Source organism: Monodelphis domestica, chromosome 8 (genome assembly GCF_027887165.1).
Source record: "Monodelphis domestica isolate mMonDom1 chromosome 8, mMonDom1.pri, whole genome shotgun sequence".
Classification (NCBI taxonomy): domain Eukaryota; kingdom Metazoa; phylum Chordata; class Mammalia; order Didelphimorphia; family Didelphidae; genus Monodelphis; species Monodelphis domestica.
The window spans coordinates 94,809,737-94,827,980 of record NC_077234.1 but is presented as its reverse complement, the minus strand read 5'-3'; the positions used below and the strand labels follow the sequence as shown (position 1 = coordinate 94,827,980).

General features: G+C 38.0%; 1 pseudogene; it reads left to right on the top strand.

The window, feature by feature from the left end:
* The first annotated feature begins 2,518 nt into the window (after positions 1 to 2,518).
* On the top strand, positions 2,519 to 15,173 carry LOC100617191 (E3 ubiquitin-protein ligase KCMF1-like; annotated as a pseudogene).
* The last annotated feature ends 3,071 nt before the right edge of the window (positions 15,174 to 18,244 follow it).

Below are 18,244 nucleotides of genomic sequence, written 5' to 3'. Positions count from 1 at the left end.
ATGATCACATTTGAAAATCAGAAAAATAAGTGATAAACAAGATTTAGGCACTTAAAAATATCTGATTTTAGCAATAGAAGTCTTTCTTTTCCTAATTTGCTCTATAACATCCCTCTGAAAAAGTTTTCTACTATCTTCCCAAGCCTCCTTTGGTCCTCTGAATGTTAATTAAGTAAATTGGAATTGGCATTAAAGCCAGCTAGGAGCAAAAATAAAATATTCTGCTCTCTGCCAGCTTACAGATATATATCATCAGAGGTATAAGCTTCCCCGATATGTTCATGACTTAATCATACATAATTCCTGCATATACCACCTTTAACATGAGGACCCTGGCTACAAGTGATTATATATAGGATATACCCATATATAATTACTATTAATATCTACAGAACGTGTATATGTATTTCTAGGACAATGAATTCTAGTCTTAGTGGGGCATTTTTTAAAGATGGAAATGCCTTTCAAATGAACTGTGTGCTATGGCTGACTGCAGAAAAGTGAAAGGCATCCCTGGGGTTCATGTTTGGAGAGGATGCTGACTCTTAAAATGCCTGCATCCTTGGGGAGCTAATTGGGGGCCCAGGGTGAGAGGTACTGTGGGCCATATTTAAGAAACTAAGTTAAAATATTTTACCTTGACAGCTGGAATGACTTGCTTTTGCTCCCATTTGTTTCTTGAGTGTAGAAACCCTCCCCATTGTGTGTAGAATGTAGGAAATTCTCTCCACTGATGCATATTATATACTCTATCTTCAAAGAGGCAGGGTTAGTCAGGATATGCCAATGGCAGGATTTGAACCTCACTCTTCCTGACCCCGAGGATAGATTTCTATCTTTGATGCTATATTGCCTAAATGCATATGTAATGATGCTGATTGGGTCAGTTATTAACCTGCATTTCTTTCTTCAAGAGAGAAAGATGGTGAATTTTCTTTTCTTTTCCCCAAATCTCTGATGAACTTTTAATTAAAGCTTGGAATTATATACCTCTAAAGCTTTATTCATTTAAAGAGTTGGAGAGTAATGTTGGCTTTCACGGGGCCTGGGTTCAATAATATTAAAGAGAACACATATCTAAAATACTATGCACTCTTTTCTTGATTGGTACTTTTATCATGTTCCCATAATACATATGCAATATGTCTAGCCCTCTTTTGGATTTAGTTGCTTCAAGGAGAATTTCTTGAGAAGCTCAAGAAATAAAAAATATCTTATTCTGTTTTATTCTCCAGCTTTTGCAGATAATAGGATAAGTGACTACAAAGTGTGACTGCAAACCCTTCAGAGGGTTCTATGATGAGAGAGCACAAGAGAGAATTACTTTGCCTTTTTTACAAGAACAGAGAAGTTTCAAAAGCTGATTTTTCTCCTATATGTTACTTGTTGTACAAAGGCTAAACCTGGACCTGCTCTCCTAGGAGGGAGTCATGGTCCTGTAGTGTCACAATTTCTCCCACTCAGCTCATCTCTAAAAGGCACTTACAGGGGCAATTGGGTGGCTCAGCAGATTGAGAACTACGCTAGGTTCAAATATGGCCTCAGACACTTCCTAGCTGCGTGACCCTGGACAAGCCATTTAGCTCCCATTGCCTAACCACTATTCTGCCTTAGAACCAATATACAGTATTGATCCTAAGACAGAAGGTAAGTATTAAAAAAAAATTTTTAAAGGCACTTAAATTGCATCTATGCAAAAAGGTAAAAAGAGAAAAATGATTTTGTCAGCCTTGTATATGTGTTGCCTACATGTTGTCAGCCCTCAAGGAACATCTTGATTTGATTGATTGATTTAATTTTTTATTTTCCATCTGGACATCTGGCACTAGGTAGACATAGGCATAGTCGTTGGAGTTGGACAGATAGGCTGCCAGCTATAGGACAGAGGTTCTCGATTCATGTCCTCTTATGTTCTCTGAACTCATGTAGTCCATATCTCCTGACCCAGATGAGCTGATTGAGTTCATCATTATTATCACAACTCTAGAATGAGAAAGAACTGCATTGGTCATCTAGTCCAGCCTTCTCATTTTACTGATGATGTGACCCACACGGTACTTAGGTTCACACGGGAATTATGAAGTAGGGCAATCACCCAAACTCACTTTCCTCGAATCCCAGAGCTCCTTCCACTAAATTGTGTGACCACCCTTTAGGTCTGTTTGAATATATTGTTTCATCAATAATTGTGGCCAAATGAGTGAGAAGTGAGAAGGAAAGAAGAAAGAGGTCTGGGGATAGATATAAATATATAGGGACACACAGACGTATGTCTGGTGGTAGATGATACATGTTCAATTTCATGGGCATAGGGAATTTCTATTGAAGAAACTCCCTTGGACCAATATCGTTTGGCAACCCTGTGACTTACAGTCTTAGAGAGTTATCGGGGGTACTAAAATGAAAAAGTAGGAGAGTACAAGTCAGGCCCTTGCCCACAGAACACTCCTTTCAAAGGATACTTGCCAAAGTCACAACGTAATGATCTGAGGGTTAAGGGATGGGGATGGTAGGTAGTATGGCGAGGAAGAGTGGCTTTCCCAGTGATTCCTATGGAGCTGCTATTGTGCATACTCAAGTCAAGGTTGGTTTATAACTGCCCACAGTGAGCTCCACACAGGTAAAAAGGAGGGAGCTTGGGAGCTTGCCCAAGGGAAGAAGGGTAGAATAGAGAAGTATGAGGAAATAAAGAGGGAGAAGTTGGTGCACTTGGGTTGGAGAAAAGCCAGACAATTAGCTATGATAGAGTGGGTGGGATGTGACCCATTTTCCCACCCCCAAATTGGTTGACACCCTTTATGTGTGATCATGACTCGTCCCCTACTGAGACCTTTAAATAGTTTTTTTTTTCACATTTCTAGCAATTACATTTAATTCTTTAAAAGAATGATGATGACTTTAAAAAGTTATACTTCTTGCTACATCAAGCTGTAACCAACCAACCAAGCCAAAACCCAATGAAGAGCCCACCAGAATAATGCTATTTTGTTCTAGGGGTGAAGGGATGCTGCCCAGGCTACCTTCCCTCATGTGAATACAGTGAACTGGTCTTCTATATTGTATACATTTGTGTGACTTTCCCTCTCAAAGTAGCAGTGAGCATTCCTGCCCAGCCTGCTAGGCTGGAGGCAAACACTAGCATACAGATGGATACTTGACAGAGTACCAGGAGCAGAATACTCCCCCGCTTAGCTGGTTCTCTGGCCCTAAATAGCAGGTAAAGTCATCCAAATGAGAGTCTAAAGTTTATAGTTCCTGTACTTCACATTAAGCAGCAGCACTGTACGGTGCTTACAAAAGTCAAAGAGAAATGCTTCTGAAAAGGAAGATCGGGTTCTGATGACAAGGTAAATAAGAAAGCTTGAGAAAATCTTAAATTGAATAATAGCTTTTTTGGGTACAGGATGCTACTGTGGCTGCAGGTGCAGGTAATTATTTCCTGCCTGGAGGACCAATCAATATCTATGACCTTTTGTTTTCAGCTGTCTTCTTTCCACTGTCTACTCCTTTTGTCTATGGTCAAAGAGAAAGTATTTTAAAACATTGTGGCAACGTTTTCTTTAGAGATTGAATTCTAATGAGTTATCAGAAAGTTGGCTGCAAGCTGATAGATAAACTGTGTGATCAGAAAAAGGAAATCCTCATGAGAATTGCACGTTCACTTTAGGGAGGGAGGACTAAGTAAGGATCACATCGTTTTTCTAGTCATTGATAAATGTTAACTATTCATACTCCACTTTTAGATTCTCCTCCAGTGATCATTGGGTAGAAACACATGAAGTGGGAAAACTGATTCAATACAAACATTATGTTCCCAATTGTATTATACAAAGAAGATGGCACTGTTGTATTTAATCATATTAAAGTCATATTTAAAAACTGACTTTTTAGTTTGACTAGAAATATTAAGAAATTAATATTTCTCTGATCTAAAACCCCTTGCTATTTTTTAAACCCTTACCTTCCATCTTGGAATCAATACTGGGTACTGGTTCCAAGGCAGAAGAGCGGTAAGGGCTGGGCAAGGGGGGGTCAAGTGACTTGTCTAGAGTCAGGGATTCAAAATTTTAAAAAACGGATGTTAAAAAAGTATCTTTACACACAATTGGAGGGAAAAAACTATTGTAGAAGAAAAATAAATGGTATCTTAAATTATCATGGAGTGGAGAGATATATCTGAGGACATGGGGAAATTATGCCAGTTTTGATATTTTGCTCACCAAGCTAGAAATGCTTGGATTTAGAATAATGTTCATTGCATAAAAGTGCTTCTAGCAGACTGCTTAAAATACAAAGAATAGTATTAACATTTTTTTCATTAAAAATACTAAGGAAAGCAAAAATGAAAAGAGTGGCTGAACCAGACCAAGTATAGGTCTGAGCTTCATGCTGGAAATGATATAATTCTTGGGCATTTAGAGATCACTTTTCTGGTTACAGAAAAGAGAAGAAGATACCAGAAGGTTAGAAATAATCACCGACCTTTCTACTAACTCTACCCCGTCTAAGAGGCAAAGTTGAGAAAACATTAATGACTCCTGCCTCACATGCCTTCTTTCCCATCTCTACAAAATCTTCATGAAAATAATCTACAAATATATCTTTGCAAGAGGACAAGAAAGGAACAGGTAAGCTTCTGTATGTCGACAAAGAATATTGTTAAGTCTATAGTATTCTACAGCATACCACATATTAGTAATGAATACAAGAATCCACTGTGCCTAATTTTTTTTGACTGCAAGAGAGCATTTAAGTTGAGAAAAATGTTGTCTTAAAAGCAGCAATAAGATATCTCTCCAATATATGATTAGTAGTCAGTAGGTAAATATGACAGAGATGTTAAAAGACATGTTTATTGACAGCTCCAAAACCTTAGTGTCCATCAAGCCTGCTTCTTTCATTTTATTTTTATAATTAATGTATTTATTTCCTCTCCATCCTACCCCCTTTACCTGCCAAAAATAAGGAAAAAGCAAAATCTTAGTAACAAGTATGTATGGTTAAGAGTCAATAAACATTTATTGAGTGCTTACTATATTCCAAGGGGCAGTTAGATGGCACAGTGGATTGAGTACTAAGCTCAACAAGGCTTATCTTCCTGAGTTCAAATCTGACCTCAGACACTTAATAGCTCTATGATCCTGGGCAAGTCACTTAATCTTTTTGGCCTCGGTTTCCTTATCTGTCCAAAGAGCTGGAGAAGGAAACGGTAAAGCACTCCAATATCTGCCAAGAAAAATCCAAAAGGGGTCACAAAGAGTTAGACACAACTGAAATGACTGACCAACAACAACAATAGTATAGGTACTGTGCTAAAAGCAGTGGGAACACAAAAAAGGGAAATAACTGCCCGCAAGGAGCTCACCATCTAATGAGTAAAGATATCACACAAAAGAGCTGGAAAGTGGGGGTGAAAAGAATGGTACCTCATATGGGCTCATGATGAAGTTCTGCAGCTGAGGTAGAAAATTATGAGGTGAATGCCCTGGGTGCCTTCCCTAAGTGGTAGCAGATCTGAGAGGTTCTCTTCACTAGACATCTTCCACTCTTTGTTAAGGAAAACAAGTTTTTACATTGGCTATGTTCAAAAAAATCTCATTCTACATCTTAAATGAATTTGCTCTCTATAGGAGTTGGGTAGTGTGACTTATCTTTGATCCCCTGGAATCTTGGTCGGTTCCTATATTGATCAAAGTTCTTAAGCCTCTCAAAGTTGTCTGTTTTTACAATTGTTGTTTTTGCAGAGATTGTTTTCCTAGCTGGTCTCATCAGTTTGTATAAGTTTCCTGAGTTTTCTCCGAGACCTTTCCTTTGGTCCTCTCTTATGACAAGAATATATTCATACATTAACCACAATTTGTTTAATCATTCCCCAATTCATGGGGACTCCTGAAATTTCCAATCATGTACACTTTGAAGGAACTGCTATGAATATTTTGGAATAGAGAGTACTTTTCCTATTTCTTGGATCTTTTTATGGCAAAAACTTAACAGTAATGTTGCAGTTATAGGGTATACACAATTCAAAATTCAAATTTGGGGGAGTAGTTCTGAGTTGCTTTCCAGAATAGCTAGACCAATTCACATCTCCACCAACAGTGCATTCATGTGTCATTTTTTATACAGTTCCTCCAACATTCCTCCTTTTTTCCTTTTTGTCTATTTTGCCAATGTTTGTTTGAGGTAGACTTTCAGAGTTGCTTTAATTTGCATTTATCTAATTTTTTTAATTATTTGGAACACTTTTTCAGATGGTGGTTGATAATTGGATTTCTTCCTTAGAACTATTTGTTCATATCTTTTGACCATTTATCAATTGGATGATAGCTCTTATTCTTATAAATTTGAATCAGTTCCTTATGCATCTTGAATATTAGATTTTTTTATCAGACGGTTTTCTGGGAAGATTGTTTTTCCTGATTATCTGTTTCTCTTCTAATTTTAGCTGTATTGGTTTTGTTTTTATCTCTGCCTCTTTTCATAGATTAACTTCACCCTCACTGTTATGACAATTCTCTATTAATGGCAATGTGATTTATTGACAATCAGATAGCATAGGAACCACAAAAGACAATAAAACAAAACTTCAAATAGGAGGCACCATTAACATTGAAGCTTGATTCCCCCCCCCCCTCTACTCCCTGCCTCCTCCTCCTCACTATGACAAGGTGAATTGAAAGAAAAGGGATTGAGCAGATTTTTTGTTATTTGGGAAAACTTTTTCATCAACATGCTTAGAGGGAGCAGCTGATGAGAGGTACTGGTTTTCCCTTTAATCCAGGCTTTCCACCTTTCCCCTTTTTCCTTCAGTCTACTGGGATCTAGTTTTGTCTGCCTGCCTCTGTGAATGTCTCAGTAAAGAGGTTTCCGTTTATGCTTTGCAGCATAAGACCAAAGTTTCAGGAGGTCTGTACATCCATCCTCTGTACCCTTCTTCAAGGTAAGAGAAGCTTACAGACTCAGGACCCATGGTCTGGGTGGAAGTTTCTCCAGACAAAAAAAAAAGAGTAACCTGAACATCAGCCCACACAGATTTCCCAGCTCAGCAAAGTCTCAAGGAACCTTGGGAGATATACTGTGGATATACATGTATTGAAATTCATGCAAGATTCCTTCAAAGAAGCAACAGTAGCAATTACTTTATTCAATAACATTATAATAAATTTTCAAGTGAAGTAAAAGTATTTGGAAGCTATATATTCAACAAAGGTTTTCTCCACTGTCATGGAAGTTCAATACAGATCCTAAATGGAAGAGAAAACTACCTAAAGATGACAATAAACTTTAAACATTGTTTGCAGATGATATTTTTGTGATTGAATCAAGTCCCCAAAATATTGCATTTCCTAAATGAGATTGATGATTATACAAATAATTTCATAATTATTAGTTTATGCACAGGGGAAAATTTAATTATAGAATCCCTATTGTACATATCTATCTACATATGGGCACACCATTAGATAGATTGACAGCCCTTATTATCCAGTCCATTAGTACATATATCTTGGGAAGACAATGTAAATAGATAATAAATTGGATCCAGAATTGAAAAGAAGGCAGAAAGCAGCATGGATTGCTGCTGGAAAATTGTGAGGTGCTTTTAATGAGTCCCTAACTTTACCCTGAAACTGATGTGGGCTGACAGTGGGTAGTAAGGAGTAGTAAAAGGAATGGGACCCTTATACTCTGAAATCTTGCATTTCTCACTAGTTAGCATTGGTAAAACATCAACAACAAAACCTGTAGTTCCAAAATTTAGTCAAGCACGAATTGCAGAATGACCACTTACCCACTCTGTGTACTGGATCTGTGATATTCTATACTGGGCATTGTGAACCTTAAAAATTCTCAGACCCTACTTCATAAGGTTGAATTGTGAACCTTAAAAATTCCCCATTGGGACCATTCCCCATTTGGGCAGTGAAAGTAACTTAGATCAGGAATGTGAGAACTCTACTTCACCATACTTAAGCATGCCTTAGGGGAAGATAAAGTTGTAAACTCCTTTCTGAACAATGAAAAGTACTTAAACCCATACTTATAGTGGGACAAAAAGTTCTTAGGCCATGCCTATTTTAGGACTAATACAAAAGGGTGATAAGTACCTATAAAGGTCAAGCAACTTGTGAATTTACAAGGAACAAAGAGGTGAGAAACTTACTCAGAGCTTTCCTGGTGTGAATTACTCAAAAATTTACAGCTTCTTAGGTGTGAACTAAGAATGGTCTGTCCTTTGAAAAACATGTACTGTGATTGGTAGATATAAGGACTTAGGGGAGGTGACATAGGAGAAAATGCCCTTTAAATAGGAGCTCAGATTCATTCAGAGAGGCATTCAGATTGAGGATTGAGCTGGTGGAGGCAGCTGAGATGATGCTGGCCTGGTGTCACTAGAATCTTTGCTTGGACAGATCTTGTGGTGAGTGATTAAGGACTGACTGATCTTTCTCTTAAGGGCTTAGGCCTGGGTTGGCCAGGGCTGCCCTGGGCTGGCCTATCCTTTTCTCATTATTCCTCTTTTTCTCTCTTTCTCTCCTTTTCTTTAATTCCTCATTTGTATTAATTAAAATCTCTATAAAACTCAGCTGACTTGGGTATATTTCATAATTGGGAATATTTCCCTGGCGACCACCTTATATATTGATTTAAAAACAAGACACTGTAGTGAAAACATATTTTCTGTGGTCACAATTTAAATCTTCCATTATTTTAATCACTACAGTTTATGGCCTCAACTATTTTAACTCTTACAACATCAGCTTTGTGTGTAATCGGTTTTGCTAATTACTCTTATAATAAAAGGACATAATTCATTACCTATAGTAGTCCTTCAATGTACCATGTCTCCCCCACTCCTATGTTCTTATTCTAGAAGGGCAGTGAGACCTCTCCCATGTTGACATATGATGACAAGGTGGGAAAGGGGAACATGGAACTTCTACACTGGGGCTCTGGAATTCCATAAGAATTCCCAAATCTTGGGCATGCTCCTTATTCCCTATGGCAACAAATCCCCAAATATACCTCCACATGAGTTTGGAATGGGAGGTGCCAAGATACTAGACCCCAATAAATATGCCAACCCTGATGCACAGGGTATGGAAGCTGCCATTCTACAATAAAAGCTACCACTCTATAGCCAAGCTGTTACTTCATACAATAAGCTCCAAAGAGGCTACCCAAATAGCCCATGGGCTTATTCATCAGTCCTAAGGCTACCTGATTAGCCCCCCAGACTATTCCACCAGCTATTAGGCTATTATACCACCATGAACCACTACTTCAAATAAAATTATTTTCTTCTAGATTTAATGGAATTGGAGTCTCCCATTCTTGGGGCAAGATCATGCTACAAACTTGGGTGTGTTTTTCCCAACTCAAAACAAAAGCTTATATCTTTAAAAACAATAATCTTCCAGTAATGCTAAATGGCTACAATGGACAAGAGGTCATAGTCTCCAATTAATTGTAGTTGCAGGTACCCAGGGGGCAATAGAGATACACCTAATAGGAACAATCAGGCTGTAGCATCTTAATCAATGAAAAGTATCAAAAGAGAATCAGGGTAAAAATATAGTACCAATGAAAGGTATGACCAACTATGTAGTGAGAGCAAAGGATAACTAATAGATAGCTTTTGTGTTTCTTTGGTACCTATTTAATGCTTTTAAAAAAACCCTTACCTTATGCCTTAGAATCAATACTGTGCATTGGTTCCAAGAGAGAGGAATGGCTAGGCAGTGGGGCTTATGTGACTTGCCCAGGGTCACACAACTAGGAAGTGTCTGAGGTCAAATTTGAACCCAGGACCTCCTGTCTCTGAGCCTGGCTCTCAATCCACTGAGCCACCCTTGCTATCCTCACATTTTTGAAAGATCTAGAACAAGATCTCCAGGATACAAGGTAGAAGCTCTATGGAAGATTTATGGAAAACTGCAAACAGGAGCTGAATATTATAAGTTTGCATTTTGTATCATTAGAGAGAATGCCCATATTGATGGGATCACAAGGTTGATATATCTTATATATTTTCCCTTTCCAGTGGTTTCAAAGTAAGGAAAACCTTTTCTTCTCAAATTAAAGAAATAGTTCATCTCTGTTACCGATGTGATAATTAAGGCACCAAAAAAGTAAGTTACTTGGTTAAAGTATACACAAGTCAGTACACTGAATCAAATATATAGTATCCACAGTTGAGAAGCACATTGTAAATCTGCATTTCTCAGATTAAGTCAGGTATTTACTCCAAACGCAAGCATTATTCTAAGAAGCATAAAGGCAAGACCTGATTGTGCAAAGAGAATTTGGACCAAGTTCTTTCAATAATTCATCCAGTTGTACTTATGTAAACACTGTTAGTTCTCTCAAGTTCATGTTCAGATGACAAACAAGGTAAAAATGAGTTTATCTTCATTATAAGCCCAAGTGAAGAGGATCAGGAAACACTGTAAAATGGTCTGGGAATGTCAAAGACTAAATATTGCAACCATTCAATGGAAATGTCAGTGATCATTATTATCCTCACAGGAAGGTCCTAAATCTAAAACTTCAAATATCAGCGAAACCAAGCATCTTGTCATTTTGTTTCCATTAGCCCAAGGTTGGGGAAAACCTCCTGGCCAGATCATTTTTGGAATGTTAACCACCTTGTATTTACTTCAGCAAGCAATTATCCAGGGATGGATTATTTTGTGGGTTTCCCCAGGACCTTGTTCATCACTTTGTCCTTCTTGTTACTTAGACAGTGATCACTTCCCTTTTCATTAATACACCTACCACAGGATATGAGAGAAGGGTGAAATCCAAATCAGTGAATTTTTTTAGCTCATTACAAGGCCAATGGAATAGGAACTGGAAAATATTCACTAAATGAGGCTTGGAAATTATCTGAAAACTAAATTCATCTATGTGATTCCAATTGCCCATTAGCAGAGATAATTGGGAGTTGGCTGTATTCTTGTGGGATTCTTTAAAAGAGACCTTTGCAATTGAGAGAGTCCCTGTGAGGTTAAGTCACGGCTCAGCCATAGTCTCCAAAAATTTCACAATAATGAAACATGCAAGAAGAGGCCAGAAAAGGCATCGACAAGTACTACTTTATTTACTTAAAATACAAAGGCTATTTAAAAGGCTGTGAGTGATTTGAAGGCAAGACTTGTTTTTGCAAAAGTACTTGAACTCTAGCCTCCAACATTTCTTCCAGGGACCCCCTTGAGAATCAGAATTGATGTGGGGATTGTTTTAGTTGTGTTGTTAATAATAACTGACTGAGACTGTCTGCCAAAAACATTTCACTGCAGGATTTAAAATATGTTTTCCAAGCCTACAACTAATGGGTAGCACTCTGATGTCAATGAATGTGGTGTGGCAATTGCCAGTTCATTGGGAATGCAAAACAACTGATTGTATGAATAGGAACTCTGTGTTGTTCTGCTTCTTTTTTGCTGCCCAATTTGTGATGTTCTTCTAACTGCATAAGCAAAAAAAATCAAAAAGAGTGCCATCTTTAAGACCATTTTTATAAACAACTTCTGACCCTGCCATTAGCAGGTGGAATGGCCTTGCCCAAGTCCAAGTAAGACATCACCTACTTCTTTTTTAGGTACTCTGAACTACTTAGCATGGATGCTGTATGAATTAACACCTGTATACACTGAAGAGGCTCCAAATTAATTCTTAATTTCCATATTAAAACCAACTCCAGTGGAAGAGTAACTAAGTTTTGAAAGTTACATCTTCTTTTACATCTTATCAAATCCTTTTTAAAAAATGGAACCATTTAGAGGTTCTGTATTCTAATTTTTTCTATTCTTGACTTTTGATGTGATATCAATGAGACACTTAATATTATTGACTGAAGTTTCCTTTGGAGTAAGATCCAAAGGAGTTGGATTATATCATTGGTAAATATTATAGCTAAGAAATTGAATGAACAATTCAGTGGCACCTTAATTGTCATTAAGTGAAAGGAAATGAATCACATATTTATCATTTTTTGGAGATTCCCTTAACTTCTCTACAATCAGCAATTTGGAAGTTACAATTAGAATGAGAAGGAGGAAGATACTGGATTTAGGAACAGTTACCTGAACATAGAAAGGAATGCAGCTGTGAAGACTTGGAAATTCTTCATCTGCTATGGTAAGTATGTTTTGACTTATAAACTAGTTTTTGTTTTGGGTTTTTTGTCTTCTCAGAAAGACAGTATGGTATAAAAGATAAAAGGCTGACTTTAGAGTCAGGAAGACATAGTTTCCAGGTTCCACAAATGACCAGTTATGTGACCATGGGCAAGTTACTCAATCAATGCCCTCTAGGTAATTCCCTTTATGTCTAATTATGGTAGATTTACCTATCTACATCTCTGGAGGGAGTTTCACAAAAACTTATACTGATAAGATCACATGACCATTTCAACCAAAAATAGATGAGCTTCTCAACGATACTCCATTGCAGAAATAATGTTCTCTTATCATGATCTTTGCCAAGATCTTATCATGATCTGCCCCAGGCCAGGAGGTTAACTGGGTCACCAAGTTTGATGATGAGGTAGCTTAGGTTTCCTTTGATAGTTGGGAACTGCCTGTCCAAAAGTCTGATTGTCCAAAGCCTATCAGATCTTCTCCCCACAGCTGAACCCCTAATCTATGCGGATGATGTAGATCAACTTTTGGACATGAGTGGAAGAGAAGGATTATTTTACTACCAGGAAAACAGAACTTGATCTAAGCACTTAAATCCTTTCATTGCCAAGGGAGTTTAATCCCATAGGAAACTCTGAGTTCGAAAATGTTTGTTGAATGTTGTATGAATGAATGAGGCCAAATGGGAAACCCCGGAACTGCCCAAAATTAAAGACCTCAATCAGGAGAAACCCATTGGCACCAGAGCTCACTGGGAGCTCTCCTTGGTTCTGAAATGATCTCCTTGAATATTTCCTGATGATCTGAAACCTTGCTAATGTGTGTTTGTCTGTTACTGGGTCCTGCTTAGCTTTTCTCCGCTCCCATGACTTGGACTCACTTGACTGTTTAAAGTCATGGTGACTTAAGATTTCTTAAGAAGTTCTACAATTCTCTTTTAGTATTGTTAATGTACTGCTTGCCTGTTTGCCTCCACTTACGTTCTCTCAGTCAGGACTCACAAGCCAGAGTACAGGATGTCACAGCTATGCTTATACACTTACAAATCTATATCTATATCTATATCTATATCGATATCGATATCTACATCTATATCTATATCTATGTCTATATCTATATTCTGATTCCATTTTTCTGGGGACTACTGCTCATTTTGTTGGGGTTGGTAGAAATCTGGAAGATGTCTGGATGAAAGCTTGGTCTGAAAACCACTGAAAAAATGGTCAGGATGACACACTGGAAAGAGCACCAGCTTTGGAGTCAGAGGATATGGGTTTGAATCCTATGCTTAACACTTACTACCTATGTCACCTTGGGTAAGTTATGTGATCTCTCAGGGTCTTAGTTTCTTCATCTGTAAAAAGGGCTTACAGTAGATTCTGAAGCCCCTTTTAGTTCTGAAATTATGGTCCTGTAACTAAACTGCATTTGTAGAGACAAATAGGTAAGATGATGATGGAGTGCTGGACTTGGAGACAGAAAGAATTGAGTTTGAATTAGTCTCAGACCCTTACTAGCTGGGTGACCATGGAAAAGTCAATCTGTCTGACACACATTTCTCATATGTAGAATAGAAATAATAATAGTATCTATCTCCACAGGTTATTGTGATAATAAAATGAGATAATATTTGTAAATTGCTTTGCAAACCTTAAAACACTACATTAATGATGATGACAGCTCCAAACCAAACAGCCATATGTTTCAGGGCTTATGCCTGGAAATGCCATAGTGAATCTCTCTCCAACAGATTGACCATACTGAGCAGCTACTGATCACCCGTCTCATTTTTCTACAATGCTAATGTGCCTGAAGTCATCCTGAAAGATGAGTCTGAGAAGATCGGTTCCCTTAAATATTCCTGTGCCAAGGGGTCGATTCACTGCTCTATTGGCTGCTGATGAACAGGAAGATTCAAACATATTATCACTTTTGTGAGTATTTCGAACACTGAGAGTTTAGAATCTGACAACTGAAAGAAGTCTGGAGCATAATTCCAAAAGTGATTTGTCCAGTCTGTTCATTGGTGGAGATCCTCATAATGCCACAGATGACTTTGTAGCTCATCTCACACTGGAACCCAGAGCCCCTTGGGATTTTGACTAATGGAATGGTGTTTGATGTAGAATGTCTCAGTGTGATTGGGATTGGGAGGCCTTGAGGGTGGTAGATCAAACATGTACTTTACTAGCAGTTCTACTGGTGGACATTCTTTGAAGGGTTCATATTCCCCAAGCAATAGGAAAGTCATGGATCCTGGTGCTAAGAACTTTGATCTCAGTCATTAGGAGTGAGTCTTTCTTCAGGAGCACAACTCAATTCCTCTGACCCCTCAACTCCTCATTTATAACAGCTGCAGATGCAGATGCAGCTAGAACAACACTCATATACTGCATGGCAACAGCTGGAGACAGCCTATAATGCAACCAGGCACACTAAAGTAGTCTAAGCAGCATCACCACTACAAATGCATATTTGACAGCAACAACCAACACGTCAAATACAAAAAACAGTCAGCAAACTATTCAGAACTCTCAATTTCTTCTCCTTCTTAAAAAAATACTATATATTGGTTCCAAGGCAGAAGAGTGATAAGGGGTAAGTAGTGGGGCTTAAGTGACTTGCCCAAGGTCACACAGCTAGGAAGTGTCTGTGTTCACATTTGAACCCAGGACATCCCATCTTCAATCCATTGAGTCACCTAGCTGTCCCCTCAATTTCTTCTTAAGAGGTTAAATGATCCTAACATGTCTAAAATGGAGTATCAATCAATGGAAAGTTAGAGAGCAGAATGTAGCCTGTTTGTCCAAGACTTTCTACTGTCCGCTTTGATGCATGAAGAAGGTTCCTCCTCAGGTGTGTGGAGGAAGGGGACCATGAAAATTGCTTTTAGAGGATGTGCTAGAAAACATAGATTTAAAAGAGAGTAACAAAGGAAATGTGCTTCCACCATCTCCTCTTTGATGACATCCCAATTCACAGACAATGTCCTCTCTGCAGTACTTGCCAATGAAGCTGGACAACTGTCTGCAATGAAGTGGAAATAAAAAATTGTTTCTATGTGTAATAGAAAAAAAGAAAGTTAAAAAAGAAGTGGGAATAGCACCTCCTAAGTCTCTTCTTTGAGACCAAGCTTGGTCATTATTTTACAGCATTTTGTTTGAATTGTGCTATGGTTCTCTTGCATTGGCTTTGTTCTTGTCAATGTAAGCATTGTCTTCCTTGTTCTCTTCTCTTCTTTGCATCTACTCATATATATACATATATTTTGAATTTATATATATATATATATCTTGCTATGCTCTAGAAATTTAAAATAAAATAATCATATAGTAAAACAAAAATAGCAATGTCAGATGTCTACTCACTCCTAGGAAAGGAGTTGCATTTTCAAGGCCTATAAATCTTAAGACCATAAAATTTATCTGAATTTCTTTAAAGCATCTTCAGTTAAGCTAGAAGAGCAGCAGAACATACCAGTAATGCTTCTACAGATTTTAATTTGTAAACTGGTTTCCACAGAAATGACATCTTGTTTATAATCTCTGCAGTTTGTTTCAGAGAAGCAGTAAAATTCAATAAAAATCTAATATAGTGAAAATGCAGAAATTGAGAATAATGACTTCCACATGGATAGAACGGGGCTGGCTATTTTCCACTCTAAAAAATAAACATGATTAGAGGGGACGGCCATTTGCAAACAACAATATATAATTAGTGAGAACAATGCAGAACACTAGCTGGCCAACAGCTTCAACAGAATTAAACAGTGTTGGGACCACTATTGTAGCCTTTGTGGTTTGTCTGAGTAGCATAAATCCTGCAAGAAAAAGATCCGATGGACTTTCCCTAACTTGTCAGGACCCAAAGGAAAGGAGAAGCGGTCTCCCTGACTCTGGGAATTGTTGTGGCAAACAACTTGTCCAAACTTCTTAAGTTACAGTTATTCAAGGTCAAAGCCAGACTTTAGCTACTTCCATTTCAGTTGACTTGCCACATTCCAACTCCCTGAGAGGAGGGATTAGAAATCCCTTGTGACCTATCAGAATGGAACCATGGGAGAGAGTATATTCAGGGTCATAGATATGGATTATGAGGCAGCAATTGATAGTAGAAATGGTGTGGATTTGAGTCAGAGGACCTAGGTTTGAAAACTGGCTCTTGGGTAAGTTACCTAATATATTGGGACTCAGTTTCCTCATTTGTAAAAAAAAATTGGTGGGGGGAAGTGGGGATTGGATGAAATCAATGATGTCACTCTTAAATAGAAATGGGACCACTACACTATACATTCATATCCCAGTGGCTGCATAGTTTAAGTAGAAAAACCCATATTAACACTACCTATGTTCTATTACATGTTCATTTATTTTGTTAAATATTTCCCATTTACATTTTAATCTGATTGAGCTGCACTCAGAGGTGTTCCTACTGCAATGTGGCTGGGTATTGACAATTCTGGAATAGATGGTCTCCAAAATCCTTTCCAGTTTTCAGTTATATGGTTTATTCTATGATGCCCTAGAGACTCAATTCAACAAATATTTATTACTCAATTATTGTGGCTGGAGCATCACGATAGGTGTAAAAAGAAATGTAAAGTCTAGATGAAACACAGTCCCTACTTTCATGTATTTCACATTTTAGTAGGAGATATAAATAGTTATACAAATAACAATGCAATATAAAATGCAACAAAGGTGAAAACTATCCTTTAAGGTTGATGTTTGGAGGGGGATGAGGGAATTATCATTTCCAATGAGTAAGAACAGGCATGGGAGTGAGGCAGCTAGATATCACAGTGGACAGAGTGCCAAGGCTGGATTCAAACCTGGCCTCAGATACTTACTAACTGTGTGACCCTGGGCAAGTCATTTAACTCCAATTGTGTGGTTCTTTCCACTCTTCTGCCTTGGAAACAACACTTAGTATTGATTCTATGATATAAGGTAAAAGTTTAAAAAAACAAAACAAAACAGAGGAGGGTTCATTGAATTTAAGCTGGATCTTAAAGGATGGGTTGGAATTTAGCAGTTGAAAAGAGAAAGGACATTCCAGGAACATAGAACAATATGAGCAAAGCTACAGAGAAATAAAATCACAGATTTTGTTTGGAAACAAGACAGCAAATATTTATTAAGCATTGCTATATGCCAAGACCTTATCATCGCGTAACCTCTCTAATAGCAAACTCCAATGGTGGGGATGGGGTGGCTCTAGCAAAAGGGTTCCTTCAGCATCATCCTCAACAGCGAGCATCTCTTGAGTACCTGCTATAGTCCCAGAGAATTGTGCTTAGAGGACTAAGAATAAAAGAACCACTACAGGACATGGTGCCAACCAGAAAGATGCGGTACACAGTAACAGCAATAATGTATGATCATCATCTGTGAGTGACTTAGCTATTATCAGCGATGCAAGGATTCAGGATGATGCCCAGGGATTCAGGATGAAAAAGGCTATCCATTACCATAGAAGGAACAGATGAAGTCTGAATGCAGATTGAAGCATGCCATTCTTCCCTTTATTTCCTTCACAAGTTTTTTTAATATAATTGATATGTGTCTACTTTAACAACATGACAAATGTGGAAATATGGATTGCTTGATAGCTCACGTATAATCTATGTCATATTCCCTGCCATCTCAGGGAGGAAAGAAGGGAGGGAGAGAACATGGAATGTAAAATGTCAGAAAATAATTATTAAAAATTGTATCTACATGAAATTGTTGAGGTAGAAAAACCCATATTAACATTATCTATGTTCTATTACATTGTGGAGGAGAAAGATGGAAGATATGGTACCAGCCCTCCTGGAAGAAGCAGAGCCAGAATTCAAGCTCAGGCTTCTTGACTAAGTCCTAAATGTTTTCTACAATATGGTAATGAGTTCAGAAGAGGGCTACCTAACTTCCCTGAGAACTAAGGTCAGGCAGAATGGCTTCTCCGAAGCATAAACACACAGAATCAGAAAATGGCAGAGAAGGAAGAGACCTCAGTGGCCATCTATCACAAAAGAGAGATTCACTCTCTAATAGAACTAACAAGCTGTCATCTAGTCAGATATAGTGAAATTCAGGGGATCCCACCATCTCCTG